Source organism: Mytilus californianus, unplaced genomic scaffold (genome assembly GCF_021869535.1).
Source record: "Mytilus californianus isolate M0D057914Y unplaced genomic scaffold, xbMytCali1.0.p SCAF_1, whole genome shotgun sequence".
Taxonomy (NCBI): domain Eukaryota; kingdom Metazoa; phylum Mollusca; class Bivalvia; order Mytilida; family Mytilidae; genus Mytilus; species Mytilus californianus.
In genome coordinates this window covers 131,365,729-131,380,863 of record NW_026262581.1, presented here as the reverse complement: position 1 = coordinate 131,380,863, position 15,135 = coordinate 131,365,729, and the positions used below count along the sequence as shown (strand labels likewise).

Here is a 15,135-nt window from a genome sequence, read left to right as displayed (position 1 = left end):
ATCTTCAAGCATGAAGAAAAAAAGTGTGGAAATCTGATTTGCCAGACTGACTGACAGACAGACAGACAGACAGAGTGCAAACTTAAATCCCCTTCGACTTCGTCGGTAGGGACTAATAACAAAAAAGGAAATGTAAAAATGTTATTTTACAGTCTTCTAGAAGACAATTAAAAGTCCCCTTCAACATGTAACACAGAGATATTATTCCTGTATGCACATCCTCAGATAGTTCCCTACAACTGTGTTAAGTTTCATCAATAACTACATCCCTACAACTGTGTTAAGTTTCATCAATAACTACATCCCTACAACTGTGTTAAATTTCATCAATAACTACATCCCTACAACTGTGTTAAGTTTCATCAATAACTACATCCCTATAACTGTGTAAAGTTTCATCAATAACTACATCCCTACAACTGTGTTAAGTTTCATCAATAACTACATCCCTACAACTGTGTTAAGTTTCATCAATAACTACATCCCTACAACTGTGTTAAGTTTCATCAATAACTACATCCCTACAACTGTGTTAAGTTTCATCAATAACTACAAAGATGTTTTGGAGTAGTTGCACTTTCGAGAGATTATTGCAACATCTTGCAATATTAAAATAAAAAAGTTTGGTTTTCTTGGTGGGAACAAGATTATATTCTTTTAAGCACATTTTTAGGTAGTTTTTTACAATTGTGAAAAGTGATATCAATATTCTTCACGCTGTTTAGGAGAAGCTGAGCTTACAAAAGACATATTGAAGTAGGTAAATTTTATTATCTCTCTTTTAACTTGATAGAATTTTACTCCTTCTTGCTCATCCTCATGTTGTGTTCTACCACTGTGTAAAGTTTCATCAATAATTGTATATAACAGGCAGTTAGGAGGAGAGAATATTACCACATATTACAATACTGAAGTAAGTAAATTTGATTACTTCCCCTTTAACATGCAAGACAGTGATTTCATTGCTTTATGTACATCTCCAGGTAATGTTTGACAACCTTGTAAAGTTTCACCAATATCCCTTTAGCTATTTAGGAGGAGTTGCACTGTTAGACAGATGGACAGACAGGACGGTTGACAGGGTGATTCCATTATACCCCTGAAAACTTTGATTGAAGGGTGTAAAATACTATTTATAGTCATGGTTGGTGTGTTTGTTGATAGACCAGAATATATTTTACAAACTAAAATTAAATCACACTTAGCATCATTCATGTCTAGTTTGCTTTAAATTGGTTCTGCAGTTTCATAGGGGAAGACATTAGAATCCTTATTGCAAATATCGGTTAAAAAGGTTATTCAAGGGTAATAACTCCAAAAACAGTCCATTGAGAGTTTATGTTGTGCAACTTATATTTAATCTTGCCTTGATGATCATTTTTGGTGTCTACAGTTCCTACACAAAACACTAAAACTGGTTAAAACAAGAGTGCACAAGCTGAAATGTCTCACCTGCTTTACTTATCATGATTGAATTTATGTTGAAAGTGTGTAATTTGAAGGTTTTACTATAAGTTTCAAATAAAATTAACATTATCAATGATCAATTTAAATGAGGTCAAGGTCAGATAAATCCAGACAGACATGTGCATCTTACAATCATACCATACACCAAATATAGTTAACCTATTGCTTATGGTATCCGAGAAACAGACCTTATTAGGGAAATTGAATATTGAACAATAAACCATGAAAATGAGGTCAAAGTCAAATGAATCATGCCAGACAGACATGAACATCATATAATAATTCCATACACCAAATTTCATTGACCTACTGCTAACATTATCTGAAAAACAAACATAACCATGAAAACTTTACACTGACTAATGAGCTATGAAAACTAGGTCAAGGTCAGATGAACCTTTCCAGACAGACATTTACACCTAACAATCATTCCGTACTCCAAACATAGTTGACCTTTTACTTATAATATTTGTTAACAGAAAAAAACCATGTAAACTTAACCTTGATCATTGATCCATGAAATGAGGTCGAGGTCAGGTGAACCCTGTCTGATGGGAGATGTAGACCTTGCAAAGAACCCATATACCAAATACAGTCATACTACAACTCATAAGTAAGAAATTAACATGACAAAAAAAGAATAAATTTTATGCCCCCGCTGTAGGCGACGGGGGCATCAAGTGTTACCTTAACTGTCTGTCCTTCTGTCCGTCCGTCCCTTTTTCATTGCAAAGCTTGTGCGAGGGCATTCGTGTCCTCAAACACATTCTTCTTTTATTTTTCAAGCAGTCACTCAACCATGAAAATAAGGTTAAGGACAATAGACATATGACAGATGGAAACTTAGTAACATTAGGCATATACATACAAGGTATGAAGCATCCAGGTCTTCTACCTTCTGACATAATAAGTTTTACATTCTTTATGTGCCTGTCCCAAGTCAGGAGCCTGTAGTTCAGTGGTTGTCGTTGGTTCATTGTCTGTCATATTTGTTTTTCATAATTTTGTTTTGTTGTAAATTTGGCCTTTTATAGCCGACTATACGGTATGGGTTTTTCTCATTGTTGAAGGCTGTATGGTTGCCTATAATTGCTTACATCCACTTCATTTGAACTTTAGTGGATAGTTGTCTCATTGGCAATCATACCACATCTCCTTATTTTTATATTTAAACAAATAGTGTATGCCATCACAGCCGCTGCCGGATAGTAATCCCTGTCTCCCATTCTGCAACTTTCGTTACAGGCCAGATAAAAATAATCATCCATATAAGGAGTCAATACTGTTTCACTTTTTTAGCATTTTTTTTGTACATCTTTGCTGTTTACAATTTCTAACTTTCTACTAAGTTTTTGTAAGTTGATAAACAGAAACGCTTAAATTGGTATATAATAGTCATTTATGGTGAATAACTCCTGTATAATCAATCAATTGACAATTTGTGGTGGGAACAATAAACCAAAATTTACACTAGATAAAATTACCAACCCTAAGGTTCATGCAGGCAAGTTCCCCCCCCCCCCCCTTTCCCACCCCAAACCCAAATTTCACCTTACATATATATGAGGGTTATTTACTAAAGCAATGCAGACTATTATCTAGGAACTTCTGCATATGATAGGAAAAGTACTTGGCCTGTCAACCACATTAATTTATCTTTGAAATAATTACTTATGATTAATCCTTTTCTCTTTTCTTCAAATGAAATTTTCTAATTTATTTTTCAGAGATGAGAATATACATCCTATCGCATGAAATTTGTTTTTTAATCTTTTTTAAAAGATACCAACTTTTTTCATCAACAAGTTGTTTCTCTCAAACTTTATCAGAGTTGCCTGACAAGAAACAGAGGTGATAAAAGATCCATTGCTACTTTATCTTTAAAGTGTTTTTACTTGTCAGTCACTCTTCATTTTTTTTCGCAAAGTAGATTTAGTAACATTGCGAACAAAGGAAATAATTTCTGGAATTTCTATATTTAACTGTACTGTACAGCAATTCATTGTATTTATAGGTCTATTTTGTGTACTTAAATATAAATATGCAATCTTGTACAAAATGTATTTTTGTCAAATTTTGTTAGAGGTTGGATTTGAATACCTCTATGAATATGAGTAAAAATATCAAGGTTTTCTAATCCAATGAACCGGAAGGCAAACTTATTTAAGGTTACTAAACTAAGAAATATTGATGATGTTGCAGAAATGAATTGTACTATAAAAGTGAATTGTACTGGTGAAATAGGCCATAAGTAAATACTTAATAAAAAGTCATTTGTGTGAAATGTAGGATTGTTAGTGGTTATCTTGGCTGTAGGTTTGTTAGTGGTTATCTTGGCTGTAGGTTTGTTAGTGGTTATCTTGGCTGTGTAGGTTTGTTAGTGGTTATATTGGCTGTAGGTTTGTTAGTAGTTATCTTGGCTGTGTAGGTTTGTAAGTGGTTATCTTGGCTGTAGGTTTGTTAGTGGTTATCTTGGCTGAAGGATTGTTAGTGGTTATCTTGGCTGTGTAGGTTTGTTAGTGGTTATCTTGGCTGTAGGTTTGTTAGTGGTTATATTGGCTGTAGGTTTGTTAGTGGTTATCTTGGCTGTGTAGGTTTGTTAGTGGTTATCTTGGCTGTAGGTTTGTTAGTGGTTATCTTGGCTGAAGGATTGTTAGTGGTTATCTTGGCTGTGTAGGTTTGTTAGTGGTTATCTTGGCTGTAGGTTTGTTAGTGGTTATCTTGGCTGTGTAGGTTTGTTAGTGGTTATCTTGGCTGTGTAGGTTTGTTAGGGGTTATCTTGGCTGTAGGTTTGTTAGTGGTTATCTTGGCTGTAGGTTTGTTAGTGGTTATCTTGGCTGTAGGATTGTTAGTGGTTATCTTGGCTGTAGGTTTGTTAGTGGTTATCTTGGCTGTAGGTTTGTAAGTAGTTATCTTGGCTGTAGGTTTGTTAGTGGTTATCTTGGCTGTAGGTTTGTTAGTGGTTATCTTGACTGTAGGTTTGTTAGTGGTTATCTTGGCTGTAGGTTTGTTAGTGGTTATCTTGGCTGTGTAGGTTTGTTAGGGGTTATCTTTGCTGTAGGTTTGTTAGTGGTTATCTTGGCTGTAGGTTTGTTAGTGGTTATCTTGGCTGTAGGATTGTTAGTGGTTATCTTGGCTGTGTAGGTTTGTTAGTGGTTATCTTGGCTGAAGGTTTGTTAGTGGTTATCTTGGCTGTGTAGGTTTGTTAGGGGTTATCTTGGCTGTAGATTTGTTAGTGGTTATCTTGGCTGTAGGATTGTTAGTGGTTATATTGGCTGTGTAGGTTTGTTAGTGGTTATCTTGGCTGTAGGTTTGTTAGTGGTTATCTTGGCTGTGTAGGTTTGTTAGGGGTTATCTTGGCTGTAGGTTTGTTAGTGGTTATCTTGGCTGTAGGTTTGTTAGTGGTTATCTTGGCTGTAGGTTTGTTAGTGGTTATCTTGGCTGTGTAGGTTTGTTAGTAGTTATCTTGGCTGTAGGTTTGTTAGTGGTTATCTTGGCTGTAGGTTTGTTAGTGGTTATCTTGGCTGTGTAGGTTTGTTAGGGGTTATCTTGGCTGTAGGTTTGTTAGTGGTTATCTTGGCTGTAGGTTTGTTAGTGGTTATCTTGGCTGTAGGTTTGTTAGTGGTTATCTTGGCTGTAGGTTTGTTAGTGGTTATCTTGGCTGTAGGTTTGTTAGTGGTTATCTTGGCTGTGTAGGTTTGTTAGTGGTTATCTTGGCTGTAGGTTTGTTAATGGTTATCTTGGCTGTAGGTTTGTTAGTGGTTATCTTGGCTGTGTAGGTTTGTTAGTGGTTATCTTGGCTGTAGGTTTGTTAGTGGTTATCTTGGCTGTGTATGTTTGTTAGGGGTTATCTTGGCTGTAGGTTTGTTAGTGGTTATCTTTGCTGTAGGTTTGTTAATGGTTATCTTGGCTGTAGGTTTGTTAGTGGTTATCTTGGCTGTGTAGGTTTGTTAGTAGATATCTTGGCTGTAGGTTTGTTAGTGGTTATCTTGGCTGTGTAGGTTTGTTAGTGGTTATCTTGACTGTAGGTTTGTTAGTGGTTATCTTGGCTGTAGGGTTGTTAGTGGTTATCTTGGCTGTAGGTTTGTTAGTGGTTATCTTGGCTGTAGGTTTGTTAGTGGTTATCTTGGCTGTAGGTTTGTTAGTGGTTATCTTGGCTGTAGGTTTGTTAGTGGTTATCTTGGCTGTGTAGGTTTGTTAGTGGTTATCTTGGCTGTGTAGGTTTGTTAGTGGTTATCTTGGCTGTAGGTTTGTTAGTGGTTATCTTGGCTGTGCAGCTTTTCAATTGTGTGTTTTACTTTACACACATGAAACTGGATCCCCCCCCCCCCCCCCCCCCATTTTGTTTGTGATTGTACCAATTCAAATTATCTGGACCATGTGTTGTTTGTTGTTAGCTGTCTATTTAAGAGTCTTTATAGTGACTAAATATGATGCTGGTGGCTGCAGTTGTTTAATCTCCTTAATATATTATTGACATTGATAACAATAAAATGCTTATTCTGGTATGGTTTTTATAGTTCTTTTTTTTAACAGCTTTTTTTGGTTACTACATTGATGTTGAAGGACAGGGTTGAGTATTAATACACTTGTGATTTTCAAATTAACTCTACCAAGTAAAAAATCTTGTCCTTGGTTGTCATGTTCTTAAGGATTTTTATTATTGGGAATTTGTTGATCATGTTTGATATTTGTTTTCTCTGTTGAATCTCTGAAACGTTTGCTATATTTAGAGATTCAAAACTTTTATACAGTGCAAGCACTTGTCCTTCCTTGAAGGCTGTATTGTAATGTCGAGATTTCTATTTTGGTAATATAAGTCGTCCACTTGCTGTCTCATTGAAATTTAAAAATCATATCTCCCATATATGTATGTGAGAATCCAACTTGTTTGCAAAACTTAACCAAAATAATTAAAGTTTGAAATATAAGTCCTACATGTGCTAATATATATGTTGTTAAACATTGTTATACTATACAAGAAAACTTTAAAGGTGAAATATCATTGATATATTACCATATATAGGTTTTTTGAAAATATAGCTTAAAGATAGATTTTGATCAAAAAACTTTTTAAGTAAATAAGACCATGGCCTAGACAATAGTAATCCCTATTGTTTTAAGTAGCTGTCAACATTACAAAAACACATATATTTCTCTGATTGCAGGACAAAACAACACAGATGTTCCTCAGATAGGATGAAGTTGCATTTTATTTTAATTTGTCAAAATTAAATCTCTTATAAAAATGCATTAAATGAAAAGAAAAAAGAAATATAATACCCAGATGAAATAGTATCTAAATCTATAAATCTACAAACTGAAATTCTAAACCTTCATTTAAACATTATTGTCATTCTTAATCTCTTTTTGAAGAATGATTTAAATATTAAATCACATTATGTTTCAAATTGTTTGAATCTGCAGTTTCTTTTTTTGTGGTCCATTTAAAATAAAATGCTCCGCAGGGCGCAGCTTGATACGACCGCAGAGGTCGAACCCTGAACAGTTGGGGCAAGTATGGACACAACATTCAAGCTTGATACAGCTCTGAATTTGGATTGTGATTAAATATTTGACACAGCATAGGTTTCTGACACAGAATGAATGTGGTCTAAGAACTTAAAAATTTTAAATTGGACATTCACCTATTATGGTCCAATATCCAAAATCTAAATACATGGTTAGATTCAGCATATCAAAGAACCCCAAGAATTCAATTTTTGATGAAATCAAACAAAGTTTAATTTTGGACCCTTTTGATCTCAATGTGGACAAAAATGATAACAGGGCCCAAAAATCAAAAATCTAAATACATGGTTAGATTCAGCATATCAAAGAACCCCATATATTCAATTTTTGTTGAAATCAAACAAAGTTTAATTTTGGACCCCGATTTGGACCAACTTGAAAACTGGGCCCATAATCAAAAATCTAAATACATGTTTAGATTCAGCATATCAAAGAACCCTAAAAATTCAATTTTTGTTAAAATCAAACTAAGTTTAATTTTGGACCCTTTGGACCTTTATGAAGACCAATTTGAAAACAGAACCAAAAATTAAGAATCTAAATACACGGTTAGATTCGGCATATCAAAGAACCCCAATAATTCAATTTTTGATGAAATCAAACAAAGTTAAATTTTGGACCCTTTGGACTTCAATGTGGACCAATTTAAAAACGGGGCCCAAAATCCAAAAACTTAATACACGGTTAGATTCAGCATATTACAGAACCCCATATATTCAATTTTTGTTGAAATCAAACAAAGTTTAATTTTGGACCCCGATTTGGACCAACTTGAAAACTGGGCCCATAATCAAAAATCTAAATACATGGTTAGATTCAGCATATCAAAGAACCCCATATATTCAATTTTTGTTGAAATCAAACAAAGTTTAATTTTGGACCCCGATTTGGACCAACTTGAAAACTGGGCCCATAATCAAAAATCTAAATACATGGTTAGATTCAGCATATCAAAGAACCCCATATATTCAATTTTTGATGAAATCAAACAAAGTTTAATTTTGGACCCTTTTGATCTCAATGTGGACAAAGTTGATAACGGGGCCCAACAATCAAAAATCTAAATACATGGTTAGATTCAGCATATCAAAGAACCCCATATATTCAATTTTTGTTGAAATCAAACAAAGTTTAATTTTGGACCCCGATTTGGACCAACTTGAAAACTGGGCCCATAATCAAAAATCTAAATACATGGTTAGATTCAGCATATCAAAGAACCCCATATATTCAATTTTTGTTGAAATCAAACAAAGTTTAATTTTGGACCCCGATTTGGACCAACTCGAAAACTGGGCCCATAATCAAAAATCTAAATACATGGTTAGATTCAGCATATCAAAGAACCCCATATATTCAATTTTTGTTGAAATCAAACTAAGTTTAATTTTGGACCCTTTGGACCTTTATGTAGACCAATTTGAAAACAGAACCAAAAATTAAGAATCTAAATACACGGTTAGATTCGGCATATCAAAGAACCCCAATAATTCAATTTTTGATGAAATCAAACAAAGTAAAATTTTGGACCCTTTGGACCTCAATGTGGACCAATTTAAAAACGGGGCCCAAAATCCAAAAACTTAATACACGGTTAGATTCAGCATATTAAAGAACCCCAAGAATTCAAGAATAAAACCCTATTGAAATTGATCAAGAAATAAGCAATTTATAGGAAGTATCTTCTTTTGCACAATACTGTGCAATTGATTATTTCTTGCTATTGCGCAATACTGTACAATTGACAATTTCTTGCTATTGCGCAATATTGTGCTATTGGATATTTCTTGCTATTGCGCAATACTGTGCAATTGAAGATTTCTTGCTATTGCGCAATACTGTGCAATTGAAGATTTCTTGCTATTGTGCAATACTGTGCAATTGAAAATTTCTTGCTATTGCACAATACTTATAATATAATAATTTACACATCCTGTTTGGTGTGTATCTCCTACCATATCATTATTATTTGCTTTTAAATATAAATCAGAAATAACCAACTTAAAATGGAAAATTTTAAAAGAAAAAAAAAAAGGAAAAAAAGAAATCCCCCCCCAAAATTTTTTGAACCCCCTTATGATTCATCACCCCAAACTCAATCTCAGCCTTCCCTTTGTGGTATGGTACCTTGCAGTACAATTTCAGAGAGATCCATACACTTGAACACAAGTTATTGTCTGGAAACTAGAAAAATGCTTATTTTTGGCCCCTTTTTGGCCCCCAATTCCTAAACGTTTCGGGCAATTACCCCCAAACTCAATTCCAGCTTTCCCTTTGTGATATGGAACCTTGTAGTACAATTTCAGAAATATCCAAGCACTTACACACAAGTTATTGTCATGAAACTAGAAAAATGCTTGTTTTTTGCCCCTTTTTTGGCCCCTAATTCCTAAAATTTTGAGGCAATTACCCCCAAAATCAATTACAGCCTTCCCTTTGTGATATGGAACCTTGTGGTACAATGTCAGAGAGATCCATACACATACACACAAGTTATTGTCTGGAAGTTACAAAAATGCTTATTTTTGGCCCCTTTTTGGCCCCTAATTCCTTAACTGTTGGTACCATAACCCCCAAAATCAATCCCAACCTTCCTTTCATGGTATTGAACCTTATGGTAAAATTTCATGGAGATCCATTCACTTAAACTAAAGTTAGAGTGCGAAAACCAATGTGTCTTCGGACGACGCCAGACGACGCCGGACGACGACGACGACGACGACGACGACGACGACGACGACGACGACGACGACGACGACGACGACGCCAACGTCATACCAATATACGACCAAAAAATTTTCAATTTTTGCGGTCGTATAAAAATTAGAAAGAGCAGTAAGTCACGGTTGTTGAAATGTAAATAATTCAAGGAATTCACTATTTAAGTGTAACATTTTCATGTTTTGTATCATAATGCATTAGGCAATATAAAAGTTTAATTTCATAAAAAGGACAAATTACTTTCAATTTAAACTAGCAAATTAGGACTTTGACTTTAGAGATAGGACCCTGAACTGAGGTAAAAATCCTTTTGGACAATCAAAAAAATAATTGATTTCAAATAAACTCACTTATGGTTAATTTATTTACTTTAAAAAGTACTAATATCTCCACTAAAAAATAAAAGATAAAATTTATTTTCCAAATACTCCTGACCCCACCCCCTGTTTACCTGAATATCAAATGGTTACCCCTTTCTTATCAAAATAATGCATATGAGAAAAATTTATCAAGTGAGTCGAATATTATGATAATTAAAAAAAAAACAATAACAGCCCATACCTTCTGCTGTGGTGTAAAAATCTGTCCATCTTACCTGGGTCATAATATATTGACCTTAGTATACTATTCCTAGATCTTACCTACTTGGGAAATAGATACTTTTGGATGTGTTTAATGAAATATTCTAATTAGTAAAAAAAAGGGCTTTAATAATACCAATTTCATGTGTTTTTCACTTAATAAAGAGACAGATATGATCTTAAAACACCTGAGCATTAACAATGAGTTCTTTTATGTCAATAACATTTTTTTATAATTTCTATTTTTATCCAATATTATCTGACTTGTTAGCAACTATGTAGTTTATATTTTTTCAGTTCATTAAGGCTTACAGAGTCAGTATTTAAGCTTACATTGTTAGTGTTTAAGCTGATGGTATTGGCATTGAAGTTTACTATGAACTTTACAGGTCCAATGTTTAAGCTCATAGTACTAGCAGGTGATAGTCAGTGTCTAAGCTGATAGTATTGGAATTGAAATTTACGGTCAATGTTAAATTATAAAGGGTAATAACTGAAACTGAGGTGTAGTGTCAGACTGTCAGTGCTTAAGCTGATAGAACTGGCAGTAATGTTTACTGTCAGTGTTTAACCTGATAGTACTTGCATTGAGGTTTAGTGTCAGTGTCTAAGCTAATGGTACTGGCAATGAGGTTTAGTGTCAGGTCTAAGCTGATGGTATTGGCACTGAGGTGAAGTGTCAGTATTTAAGATGATAGAATTGGCACTGGGGTGTAGTGTCAGTGTTTAAGCTGATGGTATTGGCACTGAGGTTTAGTGTCAGTGTTTAAGGAGATGGTGCTGGCACTGAGGGGTAGTGCCAAGTGTCTAAGGAGATGGTACTGGCACTGAGGTGTAGTGTCAGTGTCAAAGCTGATGGAACTATCACTGAGATATAGTGTCAGTTTTCAAGGAGATGGTACTGACACTGAGGTGTTCTGTCAGTGTTTAAGGAGACAGTACTGGCACTGAGGTGTAGTGTCAGTGTTGAAGCTGATGGTACAATCACTGATGTGTAGTGTCAGTGTTTTAGGAGACCGTACTGGCACCGAGGTGTAGTGTTAGTGTTCAAGCTGATGGTGCTATCACTGATGTGTAGAGTCAGTGTTTCAGGAGATGGGACTGGCACTGATGTGTAGAGTCAGTGTTTTAGGAGACAGTACTGGCACTGAGGTGTAGTGTCAGTGTTAAAGCTGATGTTACAATCACTGATGTGTAGTGTCAGTGCTTTAGGAGACCTTACTGGCACCGAGGTGTAGTGTTAGTGTTCAAGCTGATGGTGCTATCACTGATGTGTAGAGTCAGTGTTTCAGAAGATGGGACTGACACTGAGATGTAGTGTCAGTGTTAAAGCTGATGGTACTATCACTGATGTGTAGAGTCAGTGTTTCAGGAGATGGGACTGGCACTGAGGTGTAGTGTCAGTGTTTAAGGAGACAGTACTGGCACTGAGATGTAGTGTTCGTGTTTAAGGAGATGGTACTGGCACTGAGGTGTTGTGTCAGTGTTAAAGCTGATGGTACTTTCACTGATGTTTAGTGTCAGTGTTTAAAGAGACAGTACTGGTACTGAGTTGTAGTGTCAGTGTTTAAAGAAACAGTACTGGCACTGAGTTGTAGTGTCAGTGTTTAAGTAGACGGTACTGGCACTGAGGTGTAGTGTCAGTGTTTAAGTAGACGGTACTGGCACTGAGGTGTAGTGTCAGTGTTTAAGGAGACGGTACTGGCACTGAGGTGTAGTGTGAATGTTTAAGGAGATGGTACTGGCACTGAGGTGTAGTGTCAGTGTTAAAGCTGATGGTACTGTCACTGATGTGTTGTGTCAGTGTCTAAGCTGATAGTATTGGCATTGAAATTTATGGTCAATTTTTAAGTTTAAAGGGTAAGTACTGAAACTGAGGTGTAGTGTCAGACTGTCAGTGCTAAAGCTGAAAGAACTGGCAGTAATGTTTACTGTCAGTGTTTAAGCTGATAGTACTTGCATTGAGGTTTAGTGTCAGTGTCTAAGCTAATGGTACTGGCAATGAGGTTTAGTGTCAGGTCTTAGCTGATGGTATTGGCACTGAGGTATAGTGTCAGTGTTTAAGGAGAAGGTACTAGCACTGAGGTGTAGTGTCAGTGTTTCAGGAGATGGGACTGGCACTGAGGTGTAGTGTCAGTGTTAAAGCTGATGGTACTATCACTGATGTGTAGAGTCAGTGTTTCAGGAGATGGGACTGGCACTGAGGTGTAGTGTCAGTGTTTAAGGAGAGAGTACTGGCACTGAGGTGTAGTGTCAGTGTTTAAGGAGATGGTACTGGCACTGAGGTGTTGTGTCAATGTTAAAGCTGATGGTACTTTCACTGATGTTTAGTGTCAGTGTTAAAAGAGACAGTACTGGCACTGAGGTGTACTGTCAGTGTTTAAGTAAACGGTACTGGGACTGAGGTGTAGTGTCAGTGTTTAAGTAGACAGTACTGGCACTGAGGTGTAGTGTCAGTGTTTAAGGAGAGGGTACTGGCACTGAAGTGTAGTGTGAATGTTTAAGGAGATGGTACTGGCACTGAGGTGTAGTGTCAGTGTTAAAGCTTATGGTACTGTCACTGATGTGTAGTGTCAGTGTCTAAGCTGATAGTATTGGCATTGAGGTTTAGTGTCAGTGTCTAAGCTAATGGTACTGGCAATGAGGTTTAGTGTCAGGTCTAAGTTGATGGTATTGGCACTGAGGTGTAGTGTCAGTATTTAAGGAGAAGGTACTAGCACTGAGGTGTAGTGTCAGTGTTAAAGCTGATGGTACTTTCACTGATGTGTAGTGTCAGTGTTTAAAAAGACAGTACTGGCACTGAGGTGTAGTGTCAGTTTTTAAGATGGTACTGGCACTGAGGGGTAGTGTCAGTGTTTAAGGAGAAGGTACTAGCACTGAGGTGAAGTGTCAGTGTTAAAGATGATGCAACTTTCACTGATGTGTAGTGTCAGTGTTTAAAGAGAAGGTACTGGCACTGAGGTGTAGAGTCAGTGTTAAAGCTGATGGTACTATCACTGATGTGTAGTGTCACTGATGTGTAGTGTCAGTGTTTAAGAAGATGGTACTGGCACTGAGGTGTAGTGTCAGCAGTTTTGGCATTGAAGTTGAGTATTAGTGTTTAAGTTTACAGGGTCAGTGTTTAAGCTGATAGTATTGGCACTGAAGTTGAGTGTAAAGTGTTTAAATTTACAGGGTCAGTGTTTTAGCTGATAACACTGACATTGATTTAATATATGTCCATATTTAAGCTTACAGTGTCAGCATCAAATTTTATAGTATTGGCATTTAAGCTGAATGTCCACATTAAATTTTAAAGTGTCAGTGTCTGGGTTAAAGCTGATAGTAATGGCATTGAACTTTTGTGTCCATTTTTAAGCTAACATGGTCAGTATTTAAGCTGATAGAAATGGCATTTAACTTTAGTGTCCATATTTAAGCTTACATGGTCAGTGTTTAAGCTGATAGTAAAGGAATTGAACTTAAGTGTCCATATTTAAGCTTACAGTGTCAGTATTAAAGCTTAAACTACTGGAATTGTTGTTTACTATCTGTACTTGAGCAAAAAGTGTCGGTGTTTCAGCTGATAGTACTGGGAATGAAGTTTGTTTTTAGTTTATGGACTCATTAGTGACATCTGAACTCTGACATACATCACACATATATCTTTCTAGTTCTGTTCGTCATTACTACACAACCTGTTTTGGGCTTTGACACTTGCTGCTCGCTGTACCCTTGAATCATGTGATTGGTAATGCATACAAAAATACTCAATCTGTTGAAGTACTTGGTCTCACTTTTTTAGAGCTAAGGAGAATCCTATTGTTTTCCCTGCCATTTTTGTCTGTTTTCTATGAGATTAACTGACCAGCAGGAGACTACCTTTATTTAAATAGCTTCAGTGATAGAGTGAACTGTGTAAATGGTGTAGCTGACAGCTTCATAAATTGGACTTTTTGTCTTAGTCCTTTCTAAAACAACATATATAATTTACCTTTAAATGTCATAAATTTGGTTTATAGTGACAGTGCTTTCACAGAAAGCATTAACAATTTAAATTACAATGTCATTCATCTTGTTATAATGTCAGTGCTTTCACAAACAGCTGCAATGATGTAGCTAACAATGCCATACATTTGGCTTAAAGTGTCAATGCTTTCACAAACAGCTGAAATGATAAAGCTTACAATGTCATATATTTTTACTAGAATGTTGATGCTTTCACAAACAAATTTCTTGGTAGAGGAGTCTAAATACAGCACAAACAATATTTTTGGTCTTTTGGAAAATGTTGTTTGTGCTGTATTTAGACCCCTCTACCAAGAAATTTGTTTTGCATGCACACATATAAAAATTGCGGTTTTTATCCAACGCAATCATAGGTTTGAACGTTGTTTTCAATTTAGACTTATCATCACTGAAGAGACATTAATTGTCGAAATCCAGATATGGTGTACAAATTTTTGCACCTCATGTTCACCTTATAGTCTTAATTGAAAACAACGTTCAAATCTATGATTGCGTTGGATAAAATCCGCAATTTTTATACGTGTGCATGCAAAACAAATTTCTTGGTAGAGGGGTCTAAATACAGCACAAACAACATTTTACAAAAGACCAAAAAAGTGAAAAAGTATATTTAAACAAAAGGCATTTGACTAACAGGTCGAACAACGGATGTTCTTAAACCCTGCTGACAGTCATTGGCGATTGCCAAATAAACTGATCACAAGATGTAACAAAATGGATCTTTATTATTAATTTAATACCAAACAGAAAACAATAAACTTGCGGAAAAGATGGTATACCGCAAACATGAGGTGCAAAAATTTGTACACCATATCCGGATTTCAAC

General features: G+C 35.7%; 1 protein-coding gene and 2 long non-coding RNA genes across 6 annotated transcripts in view; 2 read left to right on the top strand and 1 right to left on the bottom strand.

Annotated features, from left to right (window-relative positions):
• LOC127734520 (uncharacterized) overlaps positions 1–15,135 on the top strand; it is a 40,709-nt gene that overhangs the window by 13,647 nt on the left and 11,927 nt on the right. The gene's annotated exons all lie outside the window — the stretch shown is intronic.
• The window catches only part of LOC127734496 (eyes absent homolog 1-like), a 118,705-nt gene that overhangs the window by 94,858 nt on the left and 8,712 nt on the right, over positions 1–15,135 (bottom strand). The gene's annotated exons all lie outside the window — the stretch shown is intronic.
• Positions 4,436–5,795, top strand: LOC127734516 (uncharacterized). 3 transcript variants are annotated; one of them, XR_007997643.1, is made up of 3 exons: positions 4,436–5,107; positions 5,218–5,329; positions 5,604–5,795. It is a non-coding gene; the product is annotated as an uncharacterized LOC127734516 (long non-coding RNA). The 3 variants fall into 3 exon arrangements; XR_007997642.1 differs by lacking the exon at positions 5,218–5,329 and adding an exon at positions 5,440–5,576 and having other exon boundaries at positions 4,436–5,190; positions 5,660–5,795; XR_007997641.1 differs by lacking the exon at positions 5,218–5,329 and adding an exon at positions 5,440–5,603 and having other exon boundaries at positions 4,436–5,190; positions 5,660–5,795.